Here is a 10,619-nt window from a genome sequence, read left to right on the forward strand (position 1 = left end):
GTGCTGGTAGGGGTCTCCACACAGCTGCTCCAGCACCCAGGGCTGCATCGGGGTAGGTCCCTGTGGTTTCTCCTCAGGGATGTCTTGCAGGAAGTGAGCCTTGCCAGCTAAGACAGGGAACTGGCTAAGGCAGCTGCACCCTGGGCCTAACATCAGAAAGCACGAGACTTGAGAACTAGAAAGGCGAGGCTCACTGAGCCATTTATCCCTCCACCCTTCAATTAACCCCACATGTGTTTATCGGCCAGGTTGGCACAATAAACTACCTCATCATCCCAGGAGTTGTGTGTTGTGTGCATTTCCCCTTATGCCCATTCTCCTGTTTGAACTTACCTCAGTGGATTCATATTGTACTTGACCTTTTGTGCTTCAGTCATGCTCTTTCTGAAGACTCTAGGGAAGAATCCTTCCAAACTTCTCCAAACGACCAAGAATTGGTTGCTGGCAGTGCTTCGTGTCCCTTGGCTTCTGATGCCTCACTTCCATCTCTGTCTCCATTGTCACATGGCTGTCTGCCCTGGAGTCTGCATCTCCACATCTAAGTCTCCTTTCCTGTGCATTATAAAAACACCAGTCACTGGGCGGGGTCTCTCTAATCCAGTATGACCTTATCTTGATGATATTGGCAAATAAAGTCACATTTGCAAGTAGTGGGGGGCAGGTGGGGGGGGGGCGCTAAGAATTGACTGGATGGCAACGGGTTTATTTTGGCTAGGTGTTAGGGTTACAATTTAAACCTAATTTTTGAGGGGACACAATTCAACCCACAATCATGAGGGTCTTTGGGCAACTGACCTAAAATCCTAATTGCAGGCAGCAAGCTTCTGGCCAGTCTGGGAAGCCTTTATCAACTTCAAGAACCAGCACCTCCCTCCAGGTCTGTTTGGGAAACCTCCCTGCTCTCTTTCCATGGCGTCTCTTCCTGCCTTTATGATGGGAGTGGGAGTAGGGATAGGACTCCCCGGCTTACTCCCAGTGGCCTGGGTACTCCTCAAGGGTTGGGCTCTGATGGACCTGGCATCTGGCAGGGAAAGAATGGATGGATTTGTGAGTGGGTGGCTCAGTGCCATCTTCTTTATTGTGTCCTGGATTGTTCAAGCCATTGGAATAGAGACAAGGGAGGTCTGGCAAGGGTCCAAGGCCAGAGATGGGAATAGGCCAGCCACTGAGTGACAGAGAGAGTACCACCAGGAGGAGAGAGAAACCTTCCAACGCTGCAGTCAGAGACATGGGTTCCCACTTGCTAGGCACATGTGACCCATGTAAAACCAAATTCCCTCAAGGATTGGGCCTAGGTTGGATGGGTAGGGCAGAGCTTTATCGTGCCAACCTGGCCGATAAACACATGTGGGAGTAATTGAAGGATGGAAAGATAAATGGCTCGGTGAGCCTCGCCTTTCTTTTCTCAGGTATCTTGCTTTCTGATGGTCAGACCAGGGTGCAGCTGCCTTAGCCAGTTCCCTGCTTCAGCTGGCAAGGCTCACTTCCTGGAAGACATCCCTGAGGAGAAGCCACATGGACCTACCATGATGCAGTCCTGGGTGCTGGAGCAACCGTGTGGAGACCCCTGCCAGCGCTGAGATGATTACACATTCACTGATTTAGCTTTCCTCCTGCAGTTGGCATCATTGTGTGTGTTTTGTGAGATGCAGGAGGACTTTGTGGATTGGTGTCGGACATGTGGGTTAATGTCGGACTTGTGGGCTTGAGCAGCACTGGGTTGGGATGTTTTCTTGATGTGCACTTACCCTTTATATAAAACTCTCTCTTATACATATGAGTTTCTATGGATTTGTTTCTCTAATGTACCCAGACTAACACACAGCTCCACTCCAAAACTCCTGTCAGAAGCCAAAAGTCAGTCCCATGCCCCAGCAGCAGCAAGTGAAGGCAAACCCCAGAGCCCTCCACATGTGGCCTGGACCGTCTTCTCCCTAGACAAATGGCTCCTGAAGATGGGACACCAGCCCTGCAGCAGGGCTGGCTCTCTGATCGCTGGGAGAGCCCACTGGGAGCTCAGAGTCTGCTTTCTACTCCTGAATGTGCCACGCTCCTTGATCTGCCAGGCTGGTGCCTCCCAGCTTGGGGGGGGTCCCTATCTTCTCCACAGGAGGGTTCTGCCACCCTCCCACCTGCACTAGCCCCCCTGCAATCGGCCCTCACATTCAGGCCAGCTCCTTGGTTTTTAAGGTATCTTTTGCCACTGCAGCACTAGGGGGTCGGGCTTAGCAGAGCCCTACAGTGGGCCAGAGAGGAGTCCTGGTGGCATCCTGGGTTAAGCATTGTCTCAGGGTCAGCAGTTTTAAGCAACCAAGTGTTCTGGGGGGAGAAGCAGGCTTTCTACTCTGGTGAAAAGTTAATTACAGTCTTGGAAATTAACAGGGGCAGTTCTACCCTATCCTACAGGATCATTCTGAGTCAGAATAGCATGGGGGGCAGCAAGTCAGTGGCTCAAATACCTCATGTAGGGATTGACCCCTTGGCCCCAAGTCCCCTCTTGTGACTCAGGAACCACCCTGCTATGCTTACATGTGGCTGTTAACCTCCTTCACCAGCACAGGAAGGGTGTGGGGATGCGATGCCAGGAGCTGAGAGGGAGAAGAGGTCATGCATCCCCAACACAGGCCCAGCAGGAAGTCCTGCAGGCTCACCACGCTGCCCTCCAGTTCCGTCTGTGTTTCTGCAGAGCTGCCCTGACTCATGTCACTCAGTCCAGGTCGCTGTGGGGTTGCAGGTCCCACAGGCACAAGACCTGAGCACTGGCCATAGCCCTGTCCACTCTGGCTGGTCAGTCCACAGAATGGCCAGTGCAACAGCAGCACTTCCAAGATGGCACCCTACAGACTGGGGGACACAGAACCTTTAGACCCTGTCAAAGGGGTCCAGAACCCTGGGTAAGTGGGGTGCATCCAGATCACACCAGGCACAGAGGTGTCCAAAGGCCATTATGTAGACAGGGCTCTCTAGAGAAACAAGACCAGGACACTAATGATTTTATATATATTTATATAGATAAATAACGTAAGAAATAAACAGCTAATAAGTGTATAGAGCAGTACAAAGGGCTCAGTGCAACTCACTTCTGTGAGACAGCTAATACACTGGCAGTCCTTCAAGTCTTGAGGGCTGCCGGGTGCAAGTCAAGGAAGCGGACAGCTGAGAACTCTGTAGAGCAATTCAGTCAATCCAGCCACAGTTAGCAAACAGCAAGGGTCACCAATAGCCAGATGACAGGGTCCGACAGTCCCCAGCTCACATGGCGAAGCAAGTCTTGAAGGAACCTCAAACTACAGCAACACAGTCCATGGGTTGGGTGTCCCACAGGTAGTGTATCTTGCAAGTTGAGACGGAGCACCAGCTAAGGCAGCTGCACACTGGTCTAATCATCTAAGAGCAAGAGACAAGAAAGGCGAGACTTGCCGAGCCATTTATCTCTCCGCCTTTCAATAAATCCCATGTGTTCATTGGCCAGGTTGTTACAATAAACTTACCTATCACAGCCATTCTATCTTCAGCTAGCCATAGAAGACTTGCCCTGGCTAGTGATTCCTTTCATGAACAGCCCACACACTTTACTTTACAAACTTGTGTCATTTCTGACTTCCCTTATTCTGGGAGTGTAGGAACTGGACTTTAAGAAAAGTCCCTTTCGGTGGGACACTTGCTATAAATTGGATATTCACTGAAATATTACTTCATTCTGTCAAGGAAATGCAGTTTAAGAAGGACCAGAAAGTTCTGCTTCTCCCTTCCTGGGAACTTCAGACTCCAGGGAGGATTTCTCCATTTGCCAGTTCTTTTCTTCTTCATTGAAACTCACATAATAAAATTAAATATTTTACCGTGAAAAAAAAATTGTTTAAGCGAACAGTTCAATAGCACTTAATACATCCAAAATGTTGTGAACCACCACTTCCACCGAGTCTCCAAACAATTTACATCACCCCAAAAGAAAGTCATGTCTCGTCACCTCAATCCCCGGCAAACACTGATCTATGTTCTTTCACAATGATTTTACCTCTTCTGGGAATTCCATATAAATGAAATCATAGAAGATGTGACCTACTGTTTAGCTCTCTCCTCCCACCCTCCCTCTCTACTTTCCTTCCTTCCTTTTTCCTGAGTCTGCGAACTCAGAGGCCAAAGGGCTCAGGCAGGAACTGTAGGTGAGTGAAGTGGAAGAGGTGACTAAGGCATGTTGGTGTAATGTGGTAGCAATCCTGTCATCCCTCATCCAATTTGGGGCAGAATGAGAATGAACATCAGCATCAGCCGAAAGGTATGTCTCACCTCCCACTCTAGCCTTCAACCATTTGGATACAAGCCACCCTCCCTGCGGCATCCTACTTCTCTGTGAGTTGCAGGATTCATTGCTGTGGACAAGCACAGCTCACAGACATGCTCAGTTATGTGTTTGGGGGAAGGCGTCCTATAGGATGTGGGTTAATTTAGAAGTAACAAGAATCGAATCAATGCCAGGAAGCGCACAGGCAAGGTCTGGAAACCTCCCCCAATGTGAGGAGCAGACCAGATGACCTGCAGCCTCGGCAGCCATACACCAGGCAGATTTCCCAGCCGACTCAGGCAGACACCCCAACCACACCTCAGTCATCCCAGGGAAACAACTTTGAGGATGAGCCATCTTTAATAGAAGATTTAGGTATCAATTTTGACCACATCAGGCAACACACTTAGAGTATTGCATCCATTAAAGGTAGCTGTGGGGAGCATCATAAATGAGACTGATTTGGCAGGACCAATGGTTCTTCGCCGTGTCTTTGAAGCTACCTTGTTTGGCTCTGTATGTGGATCAGTGCAATTGTATGTTTAGGAATATTTTGTTTATTAAATTTAATGAGTATGACAGGTGTTTCATCCGGTTGTGTGGCAACAGTCCTTGGATACTGCCTTCGCCCCATGATCCTACTTTCCAGCTCTGCGGTCATATTTTCGCTGTAAGAAAGGATATGAGTCATTTTCCTGCGGGAGCTATCGGTTGGTATAGTTTTACTGCTTTCAAGATCTTCATGTCTGCACTAGCCGTGGAAGGACAACTTCTCATGGCAGCTACTTACGCTTTGTCATCTGGAGCCTTTGCCCTAATCTCCATCTTTTGAACTGAATTGATCTAGAATAGAGACATCATTGGGCCAAACACAGAAAGGACTTTGAACTGTTACATTGGATCAGCAAACTGCGACAGCACCATCATCGTTCAGAGTTAACATTTGGACCACTGAACAAAGGAAGTCAACATGTAATGTTTGTTCCTGCTCATAGAACTTGTGAATATTTTTATTGAACTTACCTGTAGTGTAACTGACTTTAAGTGTTCATGCTTATAAAAATAAAACGTGCTATGTCCTTCTTGTTCCGGCAAAGAAAACCAAAAAACACTGTGAAATATAACACACCTAGGGGAAAGTATGTAAAGCAGTTAGTTGTAAAATTCAATGCATGCTTAGAACGTAAATACCCAGGTCATAAAGTATTCTCGATGTAGGTCGAGAAGCATAACACTGAGTGTATCCCAGAAAGCCTCCCAATTGCTTTTTTATGCCCTCCTCTGCCACCCAGCCCTTCTCCTGAGCTTTCCCACCCAGCCCTCCTCCCACTCAACCCTCCTCCCACCCAGCCCTCCTCCTGAGCTATCCCACCCAGCCCTCCTCCCACTCAACCCTCCTCCCACCCAGCCCTCCTCCCACCCAGCCCTCCTCCCACCCAGCCCTCCTCCTGAGCTATCCCACCCAGCCCTCCTCCCACTCAGCCCTCCTCCTGAGCTATCCCACCCAGCCCTCCTCCCACTCAGCCCTCCTCCTGAGCTATCCCACCCAGTCCTCCTCCCACTCAGCCCTCCTCCCACTCAACCCTCCTCCCACCCAACCCTCCTCCTGACCTATCCCACCCAGCCCTCCTCCCACTCAGCCCTCCTCATGTAGCTATCACAGTCTGCATCTTTGGGTGTCAAAACCATTTTCCTTGTTTGCTTGTTTTTCTTTTATAATAGTGGTCTCAAGCAGTGTTTGTCTTTAAGAGATGACTAACTGCTGAGCATAATGTCTTCCAAATTTGTCAAAAAAAATTCTGTCTGTTACGAGATGTTTGACAGTTTCATCATTGTTCTTTAGAGGTGTTTAATAGTCCATTGTACATATGCCCAGAGTTTATTTATCTATTCCTCCACAAAAGGGTATTTTGGTTGCTTCCATCTTTTTGCTACTGTGTAATATATATATATATATATTCCTTCTTTGGGATACTTACCAAGTCCCCTTCTGGGTCATACAGTATTTCTATTTGCATTTGTTAATGTATCATAATGCTTTCCAGTCAAATCTGATGGATTGCCACACCCTGGCCCCAAAGTCCATTTTTAGTTTTCCTTGGGGTCTTCATTGCTCTGCTACCCTTGTGGTTTTGTTGCGTGCCTTAGTGTGTTGTCTCAGTGTGGTGGGGTCAGATCGGGCACAATTCCTGTTGTCCCCGTACGTAGTGCTATGGGTCAGTGAGGTACGTCAGTGAGGGATGTCATGTCTCATAGTGAAGCTGGGCCTATGGTCCTCTTTGTGCATTGGCTGCTCTGAGCAGGAATATCATCCTCAGGGCTTGGTGAGCCAGGATGTGCTCCATTCTCTCTTCCTCCCCCTTCATTTGCTCCTGTGTGCTCTGATCAGACATGTCCCTCTCCCTGAGCTGTAACTCCAGTGCTGTTCTCTGAAATAAATTCTTCTGCAGGAAGTGGGGTGGGGGGGGCTTTCATGTAATTGGGATTCGGGCTGGCCCTTCAACCTCTCTATTGGTTCTCTGCTTCATGCCGGTATGTTGCTTTCACGTCTTGAAGCACCGGGTTGAAGTCTGGTCCCTCTTTCCCTGTAGAGATATAAACAATACCCTTGGGTGGGTTAGTGTGTCAACAAACAGAACTTGAACTATTTACAGGCTTTTCTTTTTTTGTGTTGTTGGCAGTTTTGTTGTTGTTTGGTTTTGTTGCTTTCTTTTGCTCTGTCTTGTTTTTTGTGCATATTATTTTCTCTGCAGGCCTATCTAGATAAGATAGGCAAGATAAACACTATGGAGGAGAAAACAATAGGGGAACATGGGAGAGGGGGAGGCGGGGAAAGGAAGTAGGTGTTAACAAACCCAGAGACAAGGGAAAAACAAGTGATCTAAAATCGATGGCGAGGAGGGTGTAGGAGGCCTGGTAGGGCATGATCAAGGGCAATGTAATGGAAAGGAATTACTGAAACCCAAATGAAGGCTGAACATGATAGTGAGACAAGAGGAAAATAAAAGGAAACAGAGGAAGAACTAGAAGGCAAAGAGTATTCATAGAGGTCTAAATACAGGCATGTGCATATGTAAATATATTTAGTATATATGACAATAGGGAAATAGAGCTGTGTACATATATTTCTAGGTTTAGTATTAAGGTAGAAGATGGACATTGGGCCTCTACTCAAGTACTCCCTCAATGCAAGAATACTTTGTTCTATTAAAATGGCATCCCATGATGCTAACCTTCCCAACACGATTGCTGAAGACAAAGCGAGTGCATAAGCAAATGTAGTGAAGAAAGCTGATGGTGCCTGGCTATCAAAAGATACAGCATATAGGGTCTGAAAGGCTTGAAGATAAACAAGTGGCCATCTAGCCCAGAAGGAACAAAGCCCACATGGAAGAAGCAAACCAGCCTATGTGATCATCAGGTGTCCATGGGATCAGGTATCAGGTATCAAAGAACAAAAATCTTATCATTGTGAATGAGGGGGAGTAAAGAGTGGAGACCCAAAGCCCATTTGTAGGCAACTGGACATCCCCTTACAGAAGGGTCACGGGGAGGAGATGAGCCAGTAAGGGTGCAGTACAGCACCGTTGAAACATACAACTCTCCTCTAGTTCTCTAATGCTTCCTATTATGATCCCAATTCTACCTTACAAATCCACTATTATGATCCCAATTCTACCTTACAAATCCGGCTAAACCAGAGGATGTACACCGGTACACATAGGAGCTGGAAACACGGAATCCAGGACAGATAAACCCCTCAGGACCAATAATGAGAGTAGCGATACCAGGAGGGTAAGGGAAAGGTGGGGGGAGATAGATCACAATGATCTAAATATAACTCCGTCCCTGGGGAATGGACAACAGAAAAGTGGGTGAAGGGAGACATCAGATAGTGTAAGACATGACAAAATAATAATTTATAAATTATCAAGGGTGAGGGAGAAGGAAGGGAGGAAGGGGAGAAATGAGCTGATATCAAAGACTCAAGTAGAAAGAAAATGTTTTGAGAACGATGATGGAAACAAATGTACAAGTAAGTGTGCGTCACACAATGGATAGATGTATAGATTGTGATAAGAGTTGTACAAGCTCCCAATAAAATGATTTTTAAAAATAATGTTTTCCACAATGGCTGTACAATTCTGCAATCCCACCAGCAGTATATAAATTCCCCAATCTCTCCATATCCTCCCCAGCATTTGTTATTTTGTTTTGTTTTTAATATTGTTATCAGTGTAGGTATGAGGTATTATCTCATTGTTTTAATTTTAATTTCTTTTGTAGCTAGTGATCACTAGCATTTTGTCATATGATTGTTGGCCACGTGGATCCCATCTTTAGTTAACTCATATCTTCTTCCCATTTTTTAATTAGATTATTTTTATTTTCTTATTGAGGTGTTTCAGTTTTCTATAGATTTTCAAAATTAGCCCTTATCCAATAATCATTGCCAATTTTTTTCCCTCAGTGGGTTCTCTTCTTAGTCTGCCCCCAACAGTTTTATTAGCACAAGGGGAATTGTACAGTCAGCACCACATCTATCTTTGAACACCCATCTTCCCCATGGTTAAATTACATTTATTTATTTAATTTATAAAGTTTTCTTTTTTTCCCCAAAGACCCATTGGCAAGTAATTTACACATCATATAATTCAACAGTTCAATCATAGTTATTATGCTCCCTGGTTCTTGGTCTACTGTTCCCTTGAGCATTATATAGTTCCCCTCCTTATCTCTTGTTATGGCTTGCACTTTGAGATCAATTGTGTATGAGATTAAGATTGCAACCCCTGCTTTCTTTGAATTGCCATTTGATGGGTACATTTTTCTCCACCCTTTGCTTCTCAGCCTGTTTTTGTCTGTAATCTTGAGGTGTATCTCCTGTAGGCAGCATATCAATGGGTTGAGTTTTCTAAGTCAGTCTGCTAGCCTCTGCCTTTTAATGCTTGGGCTCATTCCACTGATATCCAGGGTGATCACATCCATCTTTGGACTCTGTGATGTCATCTTGTACCTTCTGTGTTGGGTGTTTTCCTAGCTCCCTTTCTTATTAATGTGTTGTCCATTTGTGTGTGTGTGTGTGTGTGTGTTATTCTTGCCTTCTTTCCACTCTTGAGTCAATGCCATCTTAGGGCTGTTTTCTCTTTGTTGCCCTCTGTGTGGGGTTGTTCTATGTGATGGTCTCTTATTTGTGCTTGGTAAGTGCTGTTCTTCTGCCCATACTGGGTCAGCAAGGATCTTTTGTAGGGCTGGGTTTCTTTGCGTTTTTCCTTGTCTGGGAAGACTTACTTTTCCATCCATTTTAATAGATTATTTGGCTAGATAAAGTATTCTTGGGTTTGTGTTAATTTCCTTCAAGTTTTGGAATGTTACCCCACTCTCTCCTCTTCTTCATAGTGTCTGCTGATAGGTCTGAACATATTCTTATTTGAGTACCTTTAAAGGTGACTGCTTGTTTTTCCCTAGCTGCTCTCATGATTTTCTCCTTTTCCTCAAAGTTGGATAGTTTAACTATTGTATTCCTTGGTGACTTCTTCTTGGGATTCAGTGTAGCTGATGTTCTTTCAGCCTCATGAATGGTTGCCTGTTTTTCATTCAGTAAGCTGGGGAAGTTTTCTTTTAAGAATCCCTTAGCTATTTTTGCCATTGACTTCTTTGTTGGGTCTTGTTCAGGTAGTCCAATTATTCTAATGTTGTTCCTATTAATAGCATCAGACATGACTCTCAGGTTTTCTTCAACTTCTCTATCTGATTTGACTGCCTTTACTGCTTGCTGAAACCTGCCTAGTTATCCTCTAGGTCATTGGTGCAATTCTCTGCCTCCTCACGTCTGTTATCGAAGTCTTGGGTGTGCTCCTGGCTTTAAAAAAAAAACCATTTTATTAGGGACTCATACAACTCATCACAATCCATACATATATCCATTGTGTAAAGCACATCTGTACATTCTTTGCCCTCATCAATTTCAGAGCATTTGCTCTCCACATAAGCCCTTTGCATCAGGTCCTCTTTTCCCCCCTCCCTCCTCGCTCCCCCCTCCCTCATGAGCCCTTGATAATTTATAATTTATCATTTTGTCATATCTTTCCCTGTCCCACGTCTCCCTTCACCCCCTTTTCTGTTGTCTGTCCCCCAGGGAGGAGGTCACATTGTAGATCCTTGTAATTGGTTCCCTCTTTGTTATCTCGTCCCTCAGGTCTTGTATTTCCCTTTGGTGCATGGCCTTTATCACCTCTATCATTTCATCCTTTTTCTCTATTGTTTCTCTCATATCCTGTATGACTCCAAGCAGCATTTTGAAGATTTCTTTCTGTGGCAGATCAATGTTTGC

General features: G+C 45.6%; 1 pseudogene; it reads left to right on the forward strand.

Moving 5' to 3' along the window:
* The first annotated feature begins 4,249 nt into the window (after positions 1–4,249).
* On the forward strand, positions 4,250–5,117 carry LOC142424097 (protein YIPF5 pseudogene; annotated as a pseudogene).
* The last annotated feature ends 5,502 nt before the right edge of the window (positions 5,118–10,619 follow it).

The sequence above is a fragment of the Tenrec ecaudatus genome, chromosome 13 (genome assembly GCF_050624435.1).
Source record: "Tenrec ecaudatus isolate mTenEca1 chromosome 13, mTenEca1.hap1, whole genome shotgun sequence".
Lineage (NCBI taxonomy): Eukaryota > Metazoa > Chordata > Mammalia > Afrosoricida > Tenrecidae > Tenrec > Tenrec ecaudatus.